This window comes from Talpa occidentalis, unplaced genomic scaffold (genome assembly GCF_014898055.3).
Source record: "Talpa occidentalis isolate TD23 unplaced genomic scaffold, MPIMG_talOcc4v2.1 talOcc4.16, whole genome shotgun sequence".
NCBI lineage: Eukaryota > Metazoa > Chordata > Mammalia > Eulipotyphla > Talpidae > Talpa > Talpa occidentalis.
This window is the reverse complement of record NW_023601653.1, coordinates 26,988,419-27,004,827: the sequence shown is the minus strand read 5'-3', so window position 1 is coordinate 27,004,827 and position 16,409 is coordinate 26,988,419. Positions and strand designations below refer to the sequence as shown.

The 16,409-nt window shown below is 38.1% G+C and overlaps 1 protein-coding gene across 1 annotated transcript in view; it reads left to right on the top strand.

The window, feature by feature from the left end:
- ACSS3 (acyl-CoA synthetase short chain family member 3) overlaps positions 1 to 16,409 on the top strand; it is a 135,151-nt gene that overhangs the window by 36,181 nt on the left and 82,561 nt on the right. The window lies entirely within an intron of this gene.

The window sequence follows — 16,409 nt, the reverse complement described above, 5'->3', positions numbered from 1 at the left end:
TTTGTATTTCTGGTTATACCAGTGTTTCTAAAATGTCTAATTCTTCCTATTACAGACCAGTGACCTGAAAATGATTTGCTTTTTCCCCATCTTTTGAGTTATTTTTATGTAGTGCTCAAAGGAAAGTTTTCTGTATAATCTTAAAGTAGAACTGTAGGAAAAGAGAATTATTTGTTACAAATGCTTTAGCTCTCTTCCAGTTATGTTACATTTAAAAAAAAACTACTTGGATAACTTTTTCATTAAAAAGTTGCCTAACTATTGATATATTTTCCCCAAAATTCAATTAAATGTTAGCTTGAAGGCTAAGATGCTAAAACAAAGATGCCCAATAATATAGTAGGTAAAATTTTTTAAAAAGGCATTCCTCACTCAAAGGTGATGAGGTACACTCTGCCACGACCCGGAGTAAGTCCAGTTGCACTTTCACCCCCTAGTTCATTGATCTGATTCATTGATCTGATCTGCATTGTTGAAGTTGAGGCAAAAGCATGCAGGTCCCCACTCTTGGGACAGCAAAAGAGGATCAGACTTTCTATGTTCTCAGGCCTGTACCCAGAAATGTTATACATGACCTCCCTGCCCATCTCATTTGGCCAATGAGGGTTAAGTGTCCCCTAAATTGCCCCATACAGTCCTTCCTAGTATGTGTCACTTTAACATATGTATTATTTCCAGTTAAGGTCAATTGCAGGCTAAGGAGAAACTTTACCATTCTCTTTAACTATTTAGAAGAATGAAAATTGGGAGTAAAATCCAGGTATAGGTTTCTCTTCAGAAATGGCCTTTCTGTCAGAGAAAGGAAGGGCAAATATGAAATTTCAAAGAACCTGTTTATTTCATCATGTGAACCCCCTCCTTGTCCCTTGAAATCCAGGCCCCTATTCCATTCCATAGCTCATGATAAAAATTCTTGTTTTGTCCCATTTACCCTAGAATTTATATCCAAGAGCTAATATGCTTCTTCATATGTGTGTGATTAAATTTGTTCTTTTCTCCTACTTATCTTTCTGATGTTGAATTTGATTGTTCAGCCAGCCCAAGAAGAACCTAGAATGGTTGCACTTAACCATCAGCATCAAGAAAGCCTGGAAAAGTGCAGTGTAGCTGGATGGATTCTGAAGGGCAGTTATGAGTTTCTACCAAAAATATTCTTTTATTCCATAGGTAAAATAAATGTTGGATCTTATAGGTAAAAAATAGTGGCCTATTAGTGTCAATAAATAATGAATCTAGGGAAATAAATAATAACTGGACACAAAGTCTCAGAGATGACGTCTTGGGGCTAGAGAAGAGTCTTAACAATGCACGTCTTAGACATATATTGAATCCTTATTGTGCGTCATTACTGTACTAGATAGTGGGGTGAGAAGGAGTAGGACACAGCTCCTGCATTCAAGGAGTTCATAGTTTGTCTGGTGAGAGAAACATAAAAGCAACTGTGTCATAATGTAACAATAAAGCTTTGTGCTTTTGTAGCACAGAGGAAGAAGGAGACAATCTGGCCCCTGGCAGTTCAGAGAAGGCTGTAACACATTAACTGGGTCATGAAAAAAAGAATACTATGTCTCCTGCACATAGGTGACCCCACCACCCCTTCCCCCAGGTGTCTCCAAAGGTCTACAGCAGATATATCCAAGGGTTGGATCTGACATGGTTTAAAGGTGTACACCCTCAGGACAAGCTGACTTCATTTGATGACCTAAGGTCAACAGATGAATTCAATAGGAAATAAAATAGAAAGCTTGTTAAAGAATAAAGAGAAAAGATGGGCAGTTGTTAAGAAGGGACAGAACAGAAAAAAATAATGTTCCCTAGATGTGTGGGGGATAGTAACAATGATTCTTTCATCTGTTGAAGAGCCCCTTCCTGCACCTGTTACATAAGAAGCAACTTTTGTATAGTTGAGCATATCAATAACTTTCAGTTCCTGATCTCCAGTAACTAATGTATGCAACTATGAAATCATTTGACTTGGCTTAGTTTTCATTGTAAATAGAAGATAAAGTTAATTAACATACATTGAAGACGTTGAGTAGTATCAGTATACAAATAAAGCTGGGAGGATGAACTCTTATTTTGAGTGAGAAAGTATTTTTCATGTAAGATTTTGAAATCAGGGCCTCCCCGGTGGCACAGCGGTTAAGCGCAGGGTTGCGAAGCTGACCGCAGCTTCTGCAGAGCCAGTTCAATCCCTGGCCGCCGGCGAGGGTCCCACATGGCGCGCAGACCTCTCCTGCTGCCCACTGCTCCCCTCAGCAGTGTACTTCGTCACTCTGCCTGTTCTACTCTCCTCGCTGGCTCTGGTGAATTCTCTCACCCTCCTGCGCCTCTGACTGTACTCAGTGCTTGTATAAATAAATAAATAAATTTGGAAAAAAAAAAAGATTTTGAAATCAATAAGTATGCATATATGGGAAATGATGCTATTAGTATTTTTAATTTATGGCAGCTTTATGCTCACATTTGTCCACTTTGTAGTAGTTAAGTACAATAAATTTTAATAAATCAATGGAAGGTTGCATTGAATAGAATTATTGTCCAGATCTTGGGGAAAATTGATTGTTCATTTTCTCATGCTATACTTGATTTAAGATAACTTTATTTCTATTACAAAGCTGAATGATGTGAACTCTCTCATATATAGTTTTTATAGGAAATTTGAAATGTTTTTATAAATTATTGGCATGTGTAAATAACCTGTTTATTTATTGGTTACTAGGGTATGCATTATGTTTGTGAATTTTTCTTTCTTAAAAAATGTATTATTCCTTTTGTTGAGTGATGTTAATGCTATTCAAATAGACTTAACTATTGTAATGATCTCATGTCTTGTACCATTCTGGGTTATTTAGCAACTTTTCTATGAGTCCTTCATAAATATTGATTGACTCTCAGAAAGTATTGATCCACAGAACTGTAAAGGTTAACAGAAACACAACCCAATGCTGGGAAGTGTGACTGGTGGACACAGTAGTTGTCATGTTTTATGTTCTGTCTGTAAAAGTGTCAGGGACATATGTTTAATTAGAGCTTTGATTAAATAGTACAGAATTGATCAAAATGATATAGGTTCCTATTAATATCTTTGAGTTCTTTTATGTTTGCCTTTATGGAAAAAAATTAAATTTCCCTTTAAATTGTGAGACCAACACTTTATGTAAAGAGGGAAAAAACATTTTTAATATATGTTTGGTTTTGACTTTAATTATATTATCTTTAATATACAATGAAAACTGGGTTTAATCCTCTGTTTCTAGGTCAATACATATATAAAGTCAAATCTTATTTACAGTCAGGGTAAAAACAAATCTACAAAACCATTCAAGCTGACAATATTGATTGATAGTGAGTGACATTATCCTGGAGCTTAATAACTGGTTGTAGGAGATAATGACTCTGAGTTCTGGGGTCCAGGGTCCTCTGAATTGGAAGCATGTCCCTGGGAGGCCCTGTTCTCTTGTTGCATGTCAGCATTGGGACTTCCCTGTGTGCTTTATTATACATTGCACCATGATATCATCTGGCCCTTACATATATGTACAATTATAAAAATAAACATAAATAAACACAGTGGAATTGTCTGAGTGCTCATATAATTCATAATATGCTATTATAAAAATTGTCATCAATGTGAGAATACAAAATCTCAAATATTGTTAGCAAAATGACAAAACCTGAGACTATCTCCATAGTTTCCCCACCCCAGAAACACTGCATGAAACAACTTATTAGTCAGGAGAAAAGGAATTTGACTGTAATTGACAGTATGAGTTAATGCTATTTTTAAAAAAATAGACTCTATTAGCCATTTAATTTGGTGTTTATAGCAACCACACAGTAATTACTTAAGAACAATAAATATGTTCCATATTTTTCGACAATCACATCCTTTATGTTCATGGAAAGAATATAACCATGTCTAGATGACTATTTACATTTGTATTGAATTGAATGTTCTTTATTAATAGGACCTATAGTAGATTTTGTACCTTTTAATACATAAATTTGGAAAAATGTGTATGTAACCAAATTAGATTTTTTTTAAGATTTTTTTTAAAGATTTATTTATTTTAATACAAGAACCAGGGTATAGGCCAGATGCATGAAAGGGTGAGAGGATTCACCAGAGACAGATCAGGGACCAGAACAGGCAGACTGACAAAATACACTGCTGAGTGGAGCAGCAGGTGAGACAGGAGAGGTCTGCTCACCATGTGGGTTGCTCCAAGGCTGACGGGGATCGAACCTGCACTGCAGAGGCTGCGGACAGCTTCATAGTATGGCACTCAATCTCCTGCATCACCAGGGAGGCCCCCAAATTAGATATTTTTAAGAATATCTATTTGAAGATAATGTTAATAGCTAATTGTGAAATGTGACTTATCTAATTGTTGAATTTTCTGTTTCATTTTAGTTCAGGTGAGTTAAAAATATGCTAAAAGTTGCTTCAGAATTTGAAATATTTTCTTTAGAATAGCTCCATAAAATACACAGAAAGTTAGCAATATTGAATTGAGCCATGTTTTAGAACTTGATTTAATTGAAGTTTTTGTACAGAATTTTAATGTATATTTCTACAAATATAGAATGGTACTTTTCTGGGTGGTGTTTGGGTTCCAACCTAGCACCAAACTGCTCAGCACATAGCACAGCTGATTATAGTACATGAGCAGTGAAAAATAATAAAGTCAATCTTATTGCGGTACTCATAATTAAAGGAGGCAAATTAAATGAATACAAATTAAAAAATATTGGAAATATTGGTACAAGAGAAAAACAGATTCAATTACAGAAAAATGTAAAGATTTAAGACTTCAGTTCTGAGGCATCTTTCTGACCATTTTAAAGAGTTGTGAAGATTGCTCTACTGTGGAGGAGGCCAGTGGGGGTGGTCAGTGAGAAAGAAATTCCTAAGATGGAGTCAGCTGAGCAATGGAATGAACAGTGGAGCGAAAGGGGACATCATAGATGTATTTCTAGGGACAAAAGGAGGACATTGTGATGATCAGCTAGAAAAAGATGTATGAGGGAGCCCTGGAGTATGCCATTTCTGGTAGATGGAAGGTGGGAAAAGAGTAAAGTAAAACATGTAAAACATGTAAATTAAGTAAGTAATTTAGAGTAAGTAAAACATGTAAATTATGGTTTATAATTTTTTTTTAATTTTTTTTTTATAGAGGCATGTTTTATTTATTTATTTGTTTGTTTGTTTTGTTTATACATGCACTGGGTACAGTCAGAAGCGCGGGAGGGTGAGAGAATTCACCAGAGCCAGAGCGGGGAGCAGAGCAGGCAGAGGGACCGAAGTACACTGCTGAGGGGAGCAGCGGGCGGCAGGAGAGGTCTGCGCGCCATGTGGGACCCTCCTCCCATGGCCGGGGAGCAGCCGGGGATCGAACCGGCGCTGCAGAGGCCTCGGGCAGCTTCGCAACCCAGCGCTCAACCACTGCGCCACCGGGGAGGCCCTATGGTTTATAACTTTTAGCATGTCTACTTTTTAGGGACACATTGTAACATTGGCTTATGACATTTTTTAGGTTTTCGATGTACAGACATATCAATCAATATTTGTTTATCTTAAATCATGGTTACCACCAAAAGCTTACTACTGTACATCACAATATACAATTGACCTTTTTTACCTAATTTACTCCCCTCCTTTCTATTTTTTTAAAGATTTATTTATACAAGAACTAGGGTACAGGTCAGAGGTGCAGGAGGGTGGGAGAATTCACCAGAGAGAGCGGGGAGCAGAACAGGCAGAGGGACTGAAGACACAGCTGAGGGGAGCAGCGGGCGAGGCAGGAGAGGTCTGCCATGCCATGTGGGTTTCTCCCTGCTGGGCTGGGAATCAAACCCATGCTGCAGAGGCTGCGGACAGCTTCACAATGCAGCGCTCTACTCGCTGCACCACCGGGGAGCTCCCGCCTTTCTAGTAACTTCTATTTTGTTATTATACCCTAAATTTTTATTTGGTTCTGTTGTAAGCCTTTGGTTTTCTCATATAATGCAACAAAACCAAATTTTACATAGTTTACATCTTGGGATACAATATCCATTTGAAGATATCATACTTTTAAACAATCAGTCTCTGTGGGTTTGTTGTAGAGCAACCCCGATACAAAACGGGGTGCCTGACTGTGGGTCCTCACCCGTGCGCTTAAAAGGACTTATCAATGCTCTACTGCAGGCACACGCGAAAGGTTAATAAAAGGTTTATTTACAAGGGAAGGGGAAATGAGGAAATGTACAGCTCAGGGAGAAAAGTGGGAAACCAAGTTTTAAATGAGTCCTACCCGATCCGCCGATCAGGAATCCCAAAATGGCACTCTGAGAGCTGGCCGCCAGCCAGGAGAGGTGAAGCCAGGAGGCAAGCGATAGCGACCCCCCAAGGCCCACGTTTTTGGTTTTTATATTCAACCTGGCTGCCCAACTCCACCCTCAGGTCCCAGCCACCTTCCCTTTGGTGGTGATGGGATTTGTCTTTCCCAATGTCTTGATGGCTTTAGTCTGGAGTGGGGGTGGGGTCCACAAAGTCTGTATGGGATTAGCTCAGGACATCATTTCCCCCTAACAGGTTCATTACTTAAGGGTCACTTCTGCTTCCATCTGTCTGTTATCCTGATCAGATTCTTCAGTTTAACAGCACAGTTCTCTGACTCATATCCTCACTGGTATTGCACAGTGTTTTTTTTTTTCTTTCACCTCCCTGGCAGAACTCCAGACCTGGATCAGTCCAAATCAGAACTATCTTCATTCTTGTACCCAGTGTTGAATCTTACTGGAGAAAAATCACATAGCCACCAATAGGGGTTTAGTATAAATTCATCATCTCCAATGTCTGTTGGAACTTCAATGCTGCATTTTAAGTTTTTTTTTTTTTTTCTTTAGCATTTCTTTAATTAGTTTTGTTTTCCTTCGTGGAAAATTTTAAACTTTTTTTTCTTCCCAACCCCATTGTCCCTGACTTACCAGAAAACATTGCCTCTGTTGACTGGGAAATGCTCAGGCTGTAATATAATTAAGTAAGTTTACTCAAGATTAGAAATCTTGATCCAGGTTCTGACCAAGGGGAAGTCCCAAGGTATTGTCCACCAGGGGCAGGGCATGGGAGAATTTAAAGGATCAAGCAAGAAAATAGTCTAAGTACTCGATCATTTGTTTGAAACTTTTGGATTGCTTGACAGGCATCTAGAGAAAGCCAACTGGAGTGTCGGGACATTTTTCTTTCTTTTTTTTTTTTTAATAATTAGCATATTGTTATCTTTCCTAATCATGGGTAAGGAAAATGCAGGAAGTTGCTGGTTTTTAGAAGTCATAGGTGTAGAGATCCAGGAATGGGTACTCTTTTGTAATCACCAGTAGGGAATGAGTCATACTGCTTACTTTTCCCCTAGGAGTCTCCACATTGTAGCAACAGACAAAATGGAGCCCATTTGATTCAAATAGTGCCCACAGTTAAATACAGGAACCAACATGGCAGCAACAGACAAAATGGAGCCCATTTGATTCAAATAGTTCCCACAGTTAAATCCAGGAACCAAGAAAAAACTTTCTAATGCCAGCCCTGCAAATTTGCCTGTATCCATATCTGTTATTTTATCTTTCTCTAACTTTACATTGGAGGCTAAGCCTTCTTTGATACCTTGAATGATTTCCTTAAATTCTTCCTTAAGGGTTATTCCTCTGTCTGGTATTCTCACTGTGTGACTACTGGCTCTTTCTCTTAAAACAATCTTCAACTTTTCTAATACCGGCTTGTTTTCTCCTTTCTTTATAGGCCAACTTTGAAATAAGTAATGTCTGCATTTCCCCACCTCCTTGTCATGAATGTCTCTAGTATAATATATGCCACTCCACTGAAATTGCCTTAGCCAAGATATTAGTATACTGTTGCTGTAAATTCTAATGAACATTCAACATTTTACTTTATCTCTTTGTCATATCTAACATTCTTTTTAAAAAAGATTTATTTATACATACAAGAACTGGGGTACAGGCCAGAAGTGTTGGGGGGTTGAGAGGATTCACCAGAGACAGAATGGGGAAGAGAACAGGCAGGCTGATGAAATACACTGCTGAGGGGAGCAGCGAGTGAGACAGGAGAGGTTGCTGCACCATGTGGGCTGCTCCCTGGTCAGCCAGGGATCAAACTCATGCTGCAGAGGCTGCGGATAGCTTCACAGTGCTGTGCTGTCCCGACCCACGGGATTCGTAGGCACGAAAAGAGAAGGGCTGAGGATTGAAATGAGGGGCTTGAGACAACTTGACGCTAGCGGTTACTTCTTTATTTTTCCTTTTCCTTTCTTTTACTTTTCCCTGTCTTTCTACCTTCCCTGACCTTCTCTCTGCTCCTCTTGCAATAACCTCTCTCGCAATAACCTCTTGACCTTCTCGTGGTTCTCTTCTTATATCCTGGTAGCTCCTCCCATCGTACCTCCCAGTCTCATTTGATTAATAGGAAACACCTGTGGTTTCTCAGCAGGCAAAACGGTAAAGCGAAAACTAATTAATGGCACGTGTGTTGCGCAACACGGCGCATGCTCCAGGCGGCTCTGGACACTGTGCTTAACCCCTTGTACCACCAGGGAGGCCCCCATATCTAGCATTCTTGACCACTTTCTGACAATCTTCATTCACATCCAGCACACCATCCTGCCCTGTTTCCTTGCTGGCTATTTTAACTCTCCTTCTCTTACTGTAACTCACCTTTGTAAGTGCTCCTTTCTCCATCCATCTCTTCACCATCTACCTCTTCTTGGCCACCTTGTCTTTTCACTTTACACATCCTCCATGGATAACTACACCTGCTTCATTGGCTTCTGTGGCCACCTGTATGGTGTTTACCCCCCCCCCAGTGACAACACTAGCTATTCCTAATTCTGCATCAATACTCCCATCTTTCTCCAGACATTCAGATCATATATAGAATTACTAAATTAAAACCTACGCTTGGTTTCCCCGCTAAGTTTAAATATATTGACATCCATGTTTACTACTGAGTTTTCCAAATTTGAAAATGGTATCACTTTCTAACCAGTGGCTAAAACCAAAAACCTGGACCCACTCTTAAACTTTCCTTCTGACAACTTCCCCATAAAAACTACACTATTTAATACTGAACCAAAGCGAAAGTCAGAAACTATTTTTGCAGAGTTCAAGCCTGCCAAATAGAAGGGTCAAAGCATGTTCTTCTCCCCCTTCCTGTCTATCTCTCCTTTCTCCATTTTCTTTTTTTAAAATTTTTTCACTTTAAAAAAAAAAAAGATTTATTTATTTATAGAAGAACTGGGGTATAGGCCAGAGGTGCGGGGGCTGAGAGGATTCACCAGAGGCAGACTAAGGAGCAGAACAGGTGAATCTACTGAAATACACTGCTGAGGGGAGCCACAGGCAAGACAGGAGAGGTCTGCTGTGCCATGTGGGATCCCCTGGCCGGGGGATCAAACTCAAGCCACAGTAGCTGGCCTTAGCTTGATAGCGCTGAGACTTAACCCCTACACCACCAGAGAGCTCCCCTCTGCCCTTTCTCCATTTTTATAAACTTCTGCCAGCATGTTTCTGCAGGGTCAGGATAGCCTGAGCAGCAGATACTGATCAAAGCAAGTTAGAACAGATTGTGGAGCACCCCTGTTCTAAGGCACTTGCGCTAACCCCATAGAAGGAACAGGGAATAACCTTGTAATATCAGACCCTCCAAATCCACTCAAGAACAGATGCTAACCATACTTCCCTCCTCCCACAAACATGTGAACCATGAATGAGCCCTATTCCTGTACAAGGGGAATTCAGTGTCTCCCCTTTTCTGGCCAGTCCTCACCTCTCATGACCTCCCATCCATCCTTTAAAAACAAACTACACACTGGCAGGGAGGTGGACTTGAGCTGGTTTGCCTTGACTAGTCCTGCAAAATAAATGTTTTTCCCTTGCTCATATCAGACAACAGGGCACACTACAGGTCTGGTTACAATCATTTCGTTTATTTATTTATTTATTTTTAAATATACTCTATCATTTCTTTTTTTTTTTTTTTTTAAAGATTTATTTATTTATTTAGTCAAGCACTGGGTACAGTCAGAAGTACGGGAGAGTGAGAGAATTCACCAGAGCCAGAGTGGGAAACAGTAAAGGCATACCGATGATACACTGCTGAGGGGAGCAGGGGGTGGCAGGAGAGGTCTGCGCGCCATGTGGGACCCTCCCCAGTGGCCGGGGATTGAACCGGCGCTGAGGAGGCTGCGGGCAGCTTCTCAACCCAGGGCTCAACTGCTGCGCCACAGGGAAGCCCCATTTCATTTATTTTTATCATGGTCACATCGCTAGTTCACCCAGCGCTCTCTGCAGTGAATAAACATGAAAACACTTCTAAAGGGAACTTAACATTCTATATTATCTCATTGTTCTTAGGAGTGTGGAAGAGATAAATTCTTACCTTTTACCCCAGCAAGGGAAGAACAAACGATACTTTAGGAATGGTGAGGTCAGGAGAAGCTTTACTATGCAAGCATGAGGTCCCAGACCTGGGTCACCTGTAAGGTCTCAACACCCGTCTAGAGACAAAGAGTTTCTTTTATACATAACCATCTTACATTGATAACATCAGTCAGTAGCACAAAAATTATTGACAAGAGGGGGAAAGATGCAGCTGTCAGGAGGATGGCCTGGGAGATCAGTCATCCTGGGCTGCTGTCCGACCCTATTAAAATGTAACCTCCTTTAGATATGCTTATTAAGGAAGCAAACTTGTTTTTTACACTTTGCATTATTTACTGCACCAGGACTATGACTCTTTAGCGGGAAACAGGAAAGATTTTATTTGTTTAGCAGTTCCCTTTCAGGAGAAGTCTAAACTCAATAAGGCTATCTGTGATGTGTGCTTTTTATATCTATCCAGGCCATCTTACAACCCTCTTCATCAGGCATATTTTCTTTTATCTATTCTGAACTGCCTGTACTTGCTCAGGCAAATGGCAAATTTGGAATCCAATAGTCAGTGGGAGTTGGAGAAGTGGGACCGATCAGGGGTGGGGTGGTGGCTAGTTTCCACTATGTAGAAATACTAGTTATTCACCCTCTTCATGGGCTCGTGTTCATATTCACGGGTGAGCACTTAGCATGTTGGGAGATTTGGAGGGTTTGACATCTTGAGGAACTTTGGCAGAAACTATCAAGTAAGTAAAAGCAGGAGGAAGTCATTATTACTGGACCATTAACTCCTTGAATGGAGAGATGTTAAAATGGTAAAGAGCAAAGACAATCCATAAATTATTCTTTGTCGGTCTGCCTGCTTTCCTTTGTAGTATATGCACTGTAGTCATGTCATATGGTAATTGGTAGGTATCAATTACATTTTCCATTCATTTAGACCTTGAACTTCTCCTTGATGTAGGAGTATTTTCTCTGTCAACAATGGCCTTATTATTTAATCGAAGTACTATTTTAAAATTAATAAGGTGTCCTTTTCAAAAATGTATAAATTCCGTTGATCTCCTTATAAATCACAACATATTAATATTAAAGAAATGCAAGAGCATGTTCCTTATCAAAGCACATATGCATAAAAATGTGGCATTCAACTGATTTTCTACTAACTGGAGACTAAAAATTGCATTAGTCTTGAAAGCACACGGATTATTGAAATTGTGCTTATTTGAGTCTAAACTTAATGGATTAAATAATTTTTCATTTCACTTTGCTTGTGAATACATCATCTTAAAATGACCAAATATTGATTGAAGCCTACTTGTGAAGAAAATGGAAATGAGGAAAATGATTATTCTGAGTAACGACATTAGCTTCTTCATTTGGAAAAAATTATCTGAGAAGAAATGTGTTAGTAAATGTTTTCTAGCCCACTGTCATATAACTTTTGAACATAAGATTTTGTAATTTGTCTTATAATAGAATTTCATCTTTAAATATGAAATATGTATTCCTTTGTGTTTTAGAGAGTAATAATCAATTTTTCTTGAATATAAATGATATGTTTTATCTTTTGAAAAAAGACCTCTCTTCTTTTGATAACATTTGTCTACTTTCTTGCTATAAAAAGATCTATCTCACAATTAAATTAACTTTGTAAAGTTTATGTAAATGAAAATTATCATAATGTCATATCCAATAAATTGTCACTCTCTTAAACAGAGTTTTAGAAGTTTCTTATGTTACATAAAATACTTATATTCATGAAAGATTCCTTTTCCAAGGGAATGGTGTTAGTATCTTTTCAAATCTTTTTAAAAAAGATTTATTTATTTATTTATGCATACAAGAGTTGGGGTACAGGCCAGAGATGGGGGGGGGGTGAGAGGATTCACCAGAGACAGAGTAGGGAACAGAACAGGCAGACTGACTGAAATACACTGCTGAGGGGAGCAGCGGGCTCATCAGGAGAGGTCTGCTGCACCATGTGGGTTGCTCCCTGGCTGCCCGGGGGATGGAACTCGTGCTGCAGAGGACTCGGATTGCTTCATAGTGCGGTGCTTAACCTCTTGCGCCACCAGGAAGGTCCATCTTTTCAAATCTTAAACAGTTCTAGTATAGCTGATCTTTTCACAGATACATTTTTTACCCAAATGCATAGTTGGCACATGGCCAAAAGAATAAACTATTCATTGGTGATAATTTTTTATGTTTTTTGGAAGTTCTCTGTGTATACAAAAGTAAAAAATAAAAAAAGAAAGAAGTGTGTGTAGGTGTGTGTGCTTGAATACTTGATTAACTTAAAATGTTTAAAAGTGCAATGAAGATATTTTTGGTATTCATGTCTTTCCATGGGGAAGTCTATATATTTTTAGGGATTGGTCATTTATCCTAAGCTTTAATAAACTATTTCCTTAGATATTATAATTGGTTTTTAAAATTACTTATATTTCCTGATGTTGATTAGACCAGATAGTATAGCATAATATCATTGCAGCTTGTAAATATTTTTCTTTTATTTTCTTTTCCATAGTTTTCTTTGGCATGGCCCCGAGGTCATCCATGATTTTTTTAAACTATGATTTTAACATCAACATTATCTTTGTCATACAAATATTTTCTTTATCTGGACACACTCATTTTGAAGCAAGTGCTAATATACAACAATCTTTGGTCAGTTTTGAGTGTTTCTATTTGTGTTATGGGTATTTGGTTATAAAACTATTCTAATTCACAGACTACTTTTGCATAAAGATTTTCTAGAATAAATACATGAAAATTTTATTAAATTATTTTTCATGGTTTCTACTAATATATTTTCATTTTATAATTCTAAGTTGTAAAGTGTTTACTTGTATATCAAGTGAATATGTGTTTTAGACATAATCCAAGTATATGGGTATGCTATTTTATATTACATAAATGTCAGTTTTTGCATTTCCTAATATTATGACTACTAATTGTACATGCTATTTTTTCATGGATTCTGAATTTTTTTAAAGATTTATTTATTTACGCATACAAGAACTGGGGTACAGGCCAGAGATGTGGGGGTGAGAGGATTCACCAGAGACAGAGTGGGGAACAGAACAGGCAGATGCACTGAAATACACTGCTGTAGGGAGCAGCAGGCAAGTTAGGAGAGGTCTGCTGCGTCATATGGGTTGTTCTCTGGCTGGCTGGGGATTGAACTTGTGCTGCACAGGCTGTGGATTGCTTCACAGTGCGGTGTTTAACATCTTGCACCACCAGGGAGGCCCTGAATTTTTTTTTAAGGGCCACATCTTCCCATTTTTGCATCTGCACACTTGACCTCAGTGTAGTAGGCATAGTAGATAGTGTATCAAGTGAGTCAGTGACAGGATACTTGCATATTAAAATGGCTTTAAATTGTATGATTAATTCATACAATCTCCAGTGGAAAGGAGTAAACAATGCTATGTCTAAGTGATCTATACATTCTTTTTTTTTTCTTCAGGCTTTCTTCAAAGCTGTTACCCTCAGGCTATCAGAGTAGCATGGCTTGACCATGAGTCTGTGGGATAAGCATTGCCTTTGATATCACACTGAGAACTAGTTTTAGGGGTGTTTGCCAAACATAAAGCTATTAAAGTTCTGGTAAATTAAAACATAATTTTAAGATGGTGTAAGGATCAATATGGATTGGATGCATGGCTCATGATTTAATATTTTCTTCAGTTAAAAAATTAGTATTTAAGATATCTGTTAAAATAGTTTTTCCTTAGATAATAAAGGAAATTATAAATTTGCATTCAGACATCTATGGTTGTATAAGAATATAACACCAAATAAAAATGAGACCTTTATTCCTTCTTTTGATAATTTCCATCAGAAAATCAATAAAAGCAAGGTGAACCCTGAAATAGCAATAATCAAATTGCCCTTTGTGTTGACTTTTTATAGCACTTTACTTTAGTGATTATAAACTCTTAGGTGACTAGGATTTCTAGAATTTTCCTCTGATTGCCTGATGTTTCCTACACTTATCTTCAAAGTGATTTTGTGTCTGAGATAAGATGTAAGTATATTGTTCTGGAGCTTGCATATTAACCAACTCTAGATTTGATATTAATAATAAATAATTACAAAGGTGACATTCTCACATGTTTTCATAAAAATCAATGCCCATTTATTTTTCTTGCTATAAGGTAGTATTTTGTTCTTCATAATCCTACTTAGTAGAAGTCTAACCAGAAGCAGCATATTTTTCCATATATATTTATATCCCATTTAATTTACAAGTTACAATGACAGATTTTACTGGAGTTAGGCTTAGCCCTGGGTACTGGTGTAAAATATATTTTTTTGATTCCATAAAACTTTTGTTTGTAGAATTCTCTAATTCTCTGGTGTGTAACGTCCCATCAAAGCATTGAGGAGCATTTGTAAGGAGCAAGGTTAACAAGGCCAAATGGACGCCATCTAGTGGTCACACAAACCTACTGCAGCCTAATTTGAGTAAAGGTAGTCTTCAAAAACAACTCCTAGAAGTCTAAGGAGCCAAGCATATAATATAAGTGGGGAATATGGGTAGGAGAAAAATCAGTTATCCATACATATCATAAGTATGTGGTTATGGATCTGTGGTGTAAGAATGTAAGGTAAAATAAGTATAATGTAGAAGAATCTATTTCAAATTCAGGATAGATGGAAATGGTGTGTTCCGTGGCAAACCCAGTGCTCATCATCAATTCATTTGATTGCGGTTTTTCAGAAGCACAGGCCAGTGTTGGTGACTTCCAAATTTTCAAAAGAACCTGGAAATCTGAATTTGTATATGAAATCTCATAATTTTAATAATATACTGGCTTCTTTTTAAAAGCTGTGCTGTGATCCCAACATAAATATCTCTTGGGTCCATATTTGGCCATTTTGAGATTTTTTTTTCAATAAACGTCTTGAATCTACTGATTTTGTTTCTTTCATGGGGCAGAAAAGTTTGGAGCTTCTTCCTGCAACATTATAACTTGGGGCTGAAATATAAAATTACTGTATCATTGCTAGGTTGGGTTTTGGTTGAAGATTATTTTTATTTAAAAATAACAGACATTATGAACATATTGAGGTTCCAGACAGTCTCTTGTCATTGGTCTCTCTCAGGGCTGTGCATGAAATAGGCTTCCCGGGAATGTTGTAGGGCTCTCATTCTGAGATGTTAGGATGGAACTTTCCCATGTTTACTCTGGTTCTTGAGCTCCATATATTTTCTGATTTGTATTACTTTGGTGCATCTTTCTTGTAAGTTTGTGCTGGGCAGCATTGAGTACTTAAAAAATAACACTAAATTATAGCTTGCAATATAGGGGAGAATGAGATGGCTGTTATTTTCTGTCTTCCACCGCAGCCCTTAACATTGACCATATCGCCCCCCCCACCTACAGAGAAAGTAAAATACAGAGAAAAAGGAAGAATGATCAGTATTCAGAATCCTTTGAACTTGTGTACAAAGTAGAAGAGACAGTATGAAATGAAAGGAACCACAAATAGCCATGTGGCCTAATTCTTTCTCCAGGCCTCCTCTGTTCATTATCTTGAACAGTCACATTTACAGGCAATAAGGCAACCTCTGGTCCTTCCAGCTGTCCATCAGACACTTCTGCTCCTTTTACTCTCTAATCTGGTCCAAGACCACGCTCACTCTTCTTTCTCTTCCAGCTCCCCCTGTCTCTTCACTGTTCCTTGATCACATTGCACACTGTGTTTATTTGGTCTAAAAAAATCTGATTGGTGTCAATATAGAGGGAAATCACTTTGTATAGGTAATTGGCATAAAAAAGCTAAAAAGTAAATACAATTGAATTAAGACAGTAAAAAGAGTAAAAATATGAGCTCAAAAGGCCTGTGATGTTATGCTGGCCTCACTCAGACCTTGGACTAGCTATTATCCTTTCTTTACCTTATCTCCAATAATAATAATGGTAATAATAATAGTAATGATAGCAATAATAGCAATAATAATAGCA